This window comes from Elaeis guineensis, chromosome 1 (genome assembly GCF_000442705.2).
Source record: "Elaeis guineensis isolate ETL-2024a chromosome 1, EG11, whole genome shotgun sequence".
Taxonomy (NCBI): domain Eukaryota; kingdom Viridiplantae; phylum Streptophyta; class Magnoliopsida; order Arecales; family Arecaceae; genus Elaeis; species Elaeis guineensis.
In genome coordinates this window covers 108,573,445-108,580,926 of record NC_025993.2, presented here as the reverse complement: position 1 = coordinate 108,580,926, position 7,482 = coordinate 108,573,445, and the positions used below count along the sequence as shown (strand labels likewise).

Genomic DNA, 7,482 nt, shown 5'->3' with positions numbered 1-7,482 from the left:
CATTTCTCTAATTTCTCGGAGTATTTTTTTTCAGAATCATCTGCCACTCGAACAGGTTGTGTTCTTTCTTTAGTAACATATTTTCAGAGTATTTTTTCTTTCAAATAAATGATCATTTGACTAGACCAAAAATAAAAAATAGTACTATCAAGGATTACCTTGATGGGCACAAGTGTTTCTCCATAAGCCTTCATTGGTCACGCCACTGGATTAGGCATAAATTGCTGAGATGTCGCGCGGGCAGCGAAGAGGCAAAGGCACGTGGCACCGGCACGGCGAGCTTGACGGTGTAGCACAGTTTCTTTGTCACAAAAGCAGCGAAGCCGCAGAGAGCATAGCAAAGAGTAGATAGTGAGGTAGCACGAAATCCCTTGGTAGCAGAGAAAAAAAAAGAAAAGCAAAAGATTGGCCTTTGAAGGAGTAGAGAATTATTATGGCTCTGGTACCATGTCAAAGATAAGAAAAGTAGGAGATGAAAATAAGCCTTTTTTTTATTATAGCTAATGGTCTGGCCTTATATCTTCTTTATAGTCTCAGGATATACAACGGAAGAATACAAATATAACTATTCTATATAAATATAGCTATCCAAGATTTGGCAAAATTCTACACCTATTCTATACAAATATAGCCATCCCAAGTATAGTGGATATCAATCCTATACACATATAGGAGATATGATATTAATCCTAAACATATATAGAAGATATGTACAGCTAATATATCTAACAAAGATCAGTGTGTTTAATTTCTTTAATCAACTCGATGCAAATATAATGTTTGGTCATTAATCATAGAGCTAAAGTTGACCAATAATTATATCCTACACTATATGCACCATATAGATGTGTATGGAGCCAATCACAGTTGCTCATTTTTGTAGTAATCTACTACCGAGATAAGTGCTTGATAAATGAGGTACATAACATTAGATAGTCATGATTGACTATTTGCACTATCATATGGCACACACAGCTTGATCGAATTCAAGATACCAAACTATGCCGAATCCATGTATCTTTTGAACTTTTGTATGATCAATGGAATAACTTTTTTATTAGTAAAATTCTATTTTGTGGATGTTATATATGCAGATACATGTAATCCTTCAGCTTTTTTAATGAGTTAGCACTTTCAATCCTGCATGAGTGAGTAGACGGCCAGCGATAAGAGAAAAATGGATGGACGGATTGGGTCGTATTTTGCTAACTCGGTATTAAGTCATTATGCAATGTATTTAGATCAAAGATGGTCATCAAACTGGAAGAGTTCAAAAGCAAATGGATATATAATTCTAAAGGCTTCATGCATGCTAGCCATGCCATTGAAAGCATCCACATTATACATGATGCATATAGGGTGGATGGTAGTGGATCATGTTTGGAGTATTTTTGATGCAAAGAAGAGCATAATTGGATCATTGAAGTGTTGGTAATTAAATGGTTGTTTATTACCTAGTAGTTTTGGATGAAATTCTAGATTAATACAAATGCATCAGGTGTGTGTTAGTCTTACACCGATTGTACATTGAGGAGATCTTGGGCATTTAGTTAGGGTCAAGAATTCCAAAAATAATAATTTCTGACTACTTTTCAGGTATGGCCTAATTGATTTTTTTCGGTAAGGTTCTTAATCATTATGAGTGATATCAGAGCTAGCTTAGCTCAAGCCCCATATAGACTAGGGGCTATTGTAATATTAGTTCTTTTGGAGTTGATCGTGAGTTAGTTATGAGGTTTATAATTGGACATGCCCCTAACAAGAGTGCCAAATTTTAAATAGATGTATGCAAGGACCCATTCAGCTGTGTGTGTGGTTTTATATTAACTACATGTTGAGGATATCTTAGATACAAAACCAGAACCAAAAAAAAAAAAAAACTCAAATAACAATACCTAGCTAGCATTTTAGATGAGATCCAAGATCATTACTACTTTCATTTTCTTCCAAGGTCAAAGACATAGACTCACAGGAAAGACAAGTGTAATTACCATCTATTGGGCTATAACCATTTTAGGTTCTCTATATTTTCTTTCTTCTTTTTTTTTTTTTTTTTCAATGCTTGGAGGGAGTCCTAGATGTACATAAGTATCTAAACTAACAAAAACTAGATTGATTTTCACTCTAAGGGATTTTCACCTATATTTGGGAGGAAAAAATCTTAAATAGGGAAGTGACCATTGTGCTAACGTTCAAGTTACATGTCTTTATTGTTGAAGTAAAGATAGATCTCAACATTTACATCGGCTTTATTTTCAGTTATTTCATCTAATTTTTCATGAATTTATATATATGATTGATCAAAATCTTCTCGAAGAAATTTTTTTTGCATTGACTAGCCCTTTTTGAGACCCAAATTATGAAATTTAGTCCTAATCATTTGACAAATTGCACCCTTTAAAGGTAGAACCATGTTCTAGAGATTCGAAAATTACCTGATTTCAATAAAGGGGCACATCAATTGGATATCATTAAGGAAAGTTAAGACCTTCAAAAGTTTGATGGATGGTTCGACTTTGTAACATGATAGATCTTACTCTTGAACCTTATGCAATCCTCTCCATGGTGGCTAAAGTGGTTCATACCAATTCTACTAATCTTTCTAGATCATATCTTGAATGGTTTAAAAGTCAATATTTAAACTTGATTTACCATATCTACTTAACGCTAATTTGGTTTAGGATTTTTCAGCACCTCTATTGAAAATTCAAAACCCAGACATCTTTCAAATGTCATTATTTTCAAAATTCAAGATTTATTATGGTGCCAAGGATACTTCACTAGGGGAACGGGAGGCGTAGAAGAAATTAATGAGCTACACACTGGGGGTTAACTCTTTAACATAAAGTCAAGATCTGAATACAAATCTTTAGTACAATCAATGAGAGCATCCAGTCGATAAACTAGTGTATTACTTTTGAGGACTAAGGGGGACAGATAACCAAAAATTAGATAAGGTTATGATGACTTGATGCCATGTCACTGTTCCAACCCTCATTAACGAACTTTTATCACCTGCACGATTCTGGCATCCTCCTGGTCTCAGAAAACTATGATCAAAACTGAAAAAGGGTTAAAAAGAAAAAGGAGTTCTATAAAGTTGTAAAATGCTTTCTGAGATGTAAAAGTTTTTATATGTAGATCAAAAGAAAGCTGCAACTTTTTTTTTTTAAGTAAACGCTGCAACTTGCAACATATTTAGCTGGAGGAGCACAATGCAGTTCACGCATGCTATTAGAACTGCACAGGTAGGGTTAAGTCAGACCTTTTCTTATAGAGAAGCAATACATAGAGGATAAATAATGTTAGGGAAGTGTTTGTCCTACTGAGTCAGGCTAGAAGCCAGAAAAATTCTTCTGCCATCTTGTACTGACCAGGTACCCACCAACTCCCTTGCTCCTTTTCCTCACAGCCATCGTCAAGCTCTCGTCTTTATTGATACGCTGCTCCACAAAATCCTCACTGCTGCTCCCCAGCATGCTACAGGTACATAAAAAGTTTGTCAAAACATCATTACAAGAAATAGAAATTCCTTTCTCTGACTGCTCTCTGTAACATTCCTTTCAGTTCATGACAGACCAAGAGAACACGGAGAGCTTGGTCTATGTGGCTCAACGCACCAGCCCACAGCGGCCATCAGCTTCCTAACTTGGTTGAGTTCCTAGTGGCAAGCTTAGGTCCTTGGATCACAAGAGCTTTCACTGCTACCTGATCGTCAGAAACTTTTATACTGTATATATTGAAACAAACATACGCCAGCAATTGCAAGATTATTATATAATTACTTAAAATAAAAAGAAATAACGCATCAGGGAGTCAGAGAGAGCGAGAGAGAGAGAGTTACTCTTTACTCTTTTTCCCATTAGAAGGGAATTTTATTTGGAAAGAAAATAGATAAAAGAGAAAAAGAGATGGAAGAAAGTAACTTGCTTTGATTAATGGGAGGAGAAGAAGGGACTACTGCCTTGCAGGCCTTGCAGAGGGGGCTGAGAGAGTTGGCAGGGTGGCAACTTTCTTTTCCTTGCAGTTTGATTGCTGTGGAGGTAGTACATGGAGGAGAGTAAGGAGAGTTTGATTGTGGAAGAGGGCCCCACATAATGGCGCGCTTGGCCGTTGTGCCGTGGTCCATCTCCACCATAACCCTTTTCTTTGCCACCACCGTATCCTCCACCACCGTCTCTTCCCACCCACCACCTTCGTTATTCTCCCTCTTCCTTGAACTAAAATTCATAAAACACTCAGCACTACCTCCACTATTCTCTTATCCTTGAAGTCCTTTTTCTATTTTTTGGTAAAGCATTCTTGAATCCTTTTAACTTGCCTCTCATATAGAGAGAAGGAAGAAATGAGATGTCCATGTTATTACGTAGAGTTTGTAAGGGTGGAGAGGAACAAAGGAGAGCTGAAGATTGACCAAAAGATAAAATTCCGTGTAGGGGAGACAAAAGGAAAAGAACAAGAGTTGGAGAGAGTTCCCAAGAGTATCTGTGGAAGGGATGCATCATCCTCTATAACCAAAAAAAAAGAAAGGAGGATGCATCATGATAGCAGTAGAGGAATCCTGTGACTAAGATAGTGACGATGGGTGCTGACTGCTGAGGACTGAGGAAGGCATCTCAGCTTCATAACACAAGCACCAAAACAAGCAGTAGCTATTCAAAACTGATAGGAGAATGATCGCTGGTTTTGTGATGAAGGGATGCTTGGCTTCATGATAACAGGAAATATTAAGGGTCTGTTTGGACGATCCTGTAGTGCAATCCAGCAGGATTTACAGGATCAAAGAGAGGGGGAAAAAGACATAAACTAAGCAAGCCCTATGTCCACAGAATTCATGAGTGGGCAAGTGCATATCTTATAGGTAGAGGAAAAAAGATCTCAGGATTGTTTTCTCTTGTGGGAAATTGGGAATGGACTCGGAGAGGTCTGGCCGATATGAGCTTGGCTAGGCCTCATATTCTGTAATACTAGAAATCCTATCTCAAATCTTGAGGATCCAGTAGGATTATTCAAGCATGCTCTGAATGTGTGTTTTGATCCAATCATCCATTTTTTGCTATCACCATCAAAAAAATCCATTTTTTGCTATCATGAATTCAGGATCCTATCATCGAACAGATATAAATCAAAAGACAGAGGTGATTGTTTTGTGATAATAACATGCCAAAGCCCATACAAACATTTATGATTTCATAAATGCACCCAGTCTCCCTTGTTGCCCATCTAAATGATGACGTGAATTAATATGGTTTCATATCATACTTCATGCATGCCCACCTTTTCCATTCATGTCACTTGCTGGCACACTAGGTTCTTTTCCTTCTTCCTCCCTAAGGAGAGCTCTCCTCTCCCCAAGGACTACAGTCCAAAGAAGGAAGAACTAAAAGCACTACCAAGAATAAGATGTCATTCAGTGTAGGTGTCTACTTTTCAAGTAATAGAGGATAAGGCTTATGTTGCAACTGTAATGATCATAAGCAACCTTGACACATGCCACATGCTATAGGCATCTAATGGCTCCACATGAGCAAGCGACTCATTCCATTCATGCCAATTTGGCCTTTGAAATTCATGTCAATTTTTGGACAAAAACTACTGGGTGCACCTTGCATGAGCTTCTAAGTGCAACTCAATGTAGTTGCAACCTAAATAGCTATAGTAATTAAAGTTTAAATATCTGAAAAGAAAATGTTTGAGTTCGGTAGGTCATGATCGTCTGATGTTGGTGTATAATACTGTCATTCAGTCCTCTGACTTACAGATTTTCTTCAAGTTAAATTTACCTGAACTCCTAGAATTATCTGGATTGATCAAATCTTGATGTGTGCATGCAGATACGCATATGAGCTTGGCCCCTGTAACCCGGTTATAGGTATTAGGAAACTATTAGGCCAAAAAACATTGGAGAAATTCTCTTCTAGCAAATTAGATAAGGCTTATTATTGCACAGTTAATAATCTACCATGTACCTTAATTTTTAAAAATTACTTACAGGCGAAGCTGTAGAGAACTTAAACTATCAGACGGTAGTGGATCCTCTAAAATCCTAAAGAAGCAAGGTGAATAATATCAAAACACAGAAGAGTAATTATCAGCTTTATCAAGAAAAAATATTGAAAAAAAGGCAAGACGGCTCAAAGTAGGTGGGTTGGCTCAAATACCCAGTGGAAAGAGATATAAGTTGAATGCCTTATATTGCGACGAAGTGGAGACTATTTTCTAATGCCTACCAACGTTATCTCTGTCAACTTTTCCAACAAAAGAAAAAAAAAAAGAAAAAGAAGAAGAAAAGAAATCCTCTGCCCACTTCAATGAAAGGTAGAGTTGAAATGAGTGAAGGGTTTTATATCTCCATAACCTTGACATTGGATGTATGTAAGTGTTTTTTTTAATCGGAAGGAGGCTAGAAGAAGCAATCGAATTTGTCAGAAGAAAAGAGAAAGTATAAAGCTCTTCTACTCAAAACGTAGAAGGGAAGAAAAAAAAAAAAATTCAAAAGAAGAAATTTATTGGAGGGCCCAACTAGTCCAAGCAACACTGAATAGCCCCTACCCAACAAGCTATATCAGCCCAACTATGCGAACCATGTAAAGCAACGCAGAACCGCTCCATGCAGCTAGCTCGTCATGCAGGGTTGTCCAAGCTCAAGTGATCGACAAGAGAAAACTGAAGTGTTATACTAAGTAATCAAAAAGCAATTTTCTACTACAATTTTCGGATTTTAAAATTTCATGGGAATATAAAAAAAATATATCTAGATTTTTTCCATCTGAAGAATGTTAAGAATAATAATGAAAAATTTAGAAGCTTGTTAATTTTATTTTTGACTAGTTAAAGAACCCAAAATTTCTTAGTAGAAATAATAAACAAAAAAATGATATGAAAAAAAAAAATTATTTGCAATATATATTGGCATTTTAATTGAATTTGTAGGAAGAAAACTTTTCACGCCCGGTGGGACTCGAACCCACAGTCGCCTGATTAGAAGTCAGACGCCTTATCCATTAGGCCACGGGCGCTGCTTTTAAGCCTAAGGAAACTTAAAAATGAATGATAACAAAAAAAAGGACAGAAATTTATGGTAAAAAATATGGTAATGTACCAAAAAAAGGAAAAATAGTAACTAGCAAATGCCATAATTCAACATTTCGTTAGGACCTTGCGGGATCTGGTTGTTCAAAATGGTGCAACATAATGCACCACCCACTTGTTGGATTACAAGTCCTCAAGAATGTCTACACTTCACATACACACACACACACAATGGTGTTTGCACGTTTTCATCTTTGCCTTCATGGGGTCTTTTGATTTTCTCTCACACTCCAACTATTTGTTAAGAATTTGAAATCCAAGAAAAACATTCATAATCAAATGAAGACCAGAGGAACAACAAAGAATTCCAATCAATTTCGTCGAGAGGCCATTGGAGTTGTGGATTTTCTCATAAAACATAATCAATAACAAAGATTGTGAGGACAGAAA

General features: G+C 36.7%; 1 long non-coding RNA gene and 1 other non-coding gene across 2 annotated transcripts; both read right to left on the bottom strand.

The window, feature by feature from the left end:
* Positions 1-2,810: 2,810 nt before the first annotated feature.
* Positions 2,811-4,935, bottom strand: LOC140854774 (uncharacterized). The gene is made up of 3 exons (XR_012137920.1): positions 3,931-4,935; positions 3,580-3,730; positions 2,811-3,480 (listed from the first exon to the last, which is right to left on the bottom strand). It is a non-coding gene; the product is annotated as an uncharacterized lncRNA (long non-coding RNA).
* A 2,011-nt stretch (positions 4,936-6,946) lies between these two features.
* TRNAR-UCU (transfer RNA arginine (anticodon UCU)) lies at positions 6,947-7,019 on the bottom strand. The gene has a single exon. It is a non-coding gene; the product is annotated as a tRNA-Arg (tRNA).
* Positions 7,020-7,482: the final 463 nt, after the last annotated feature.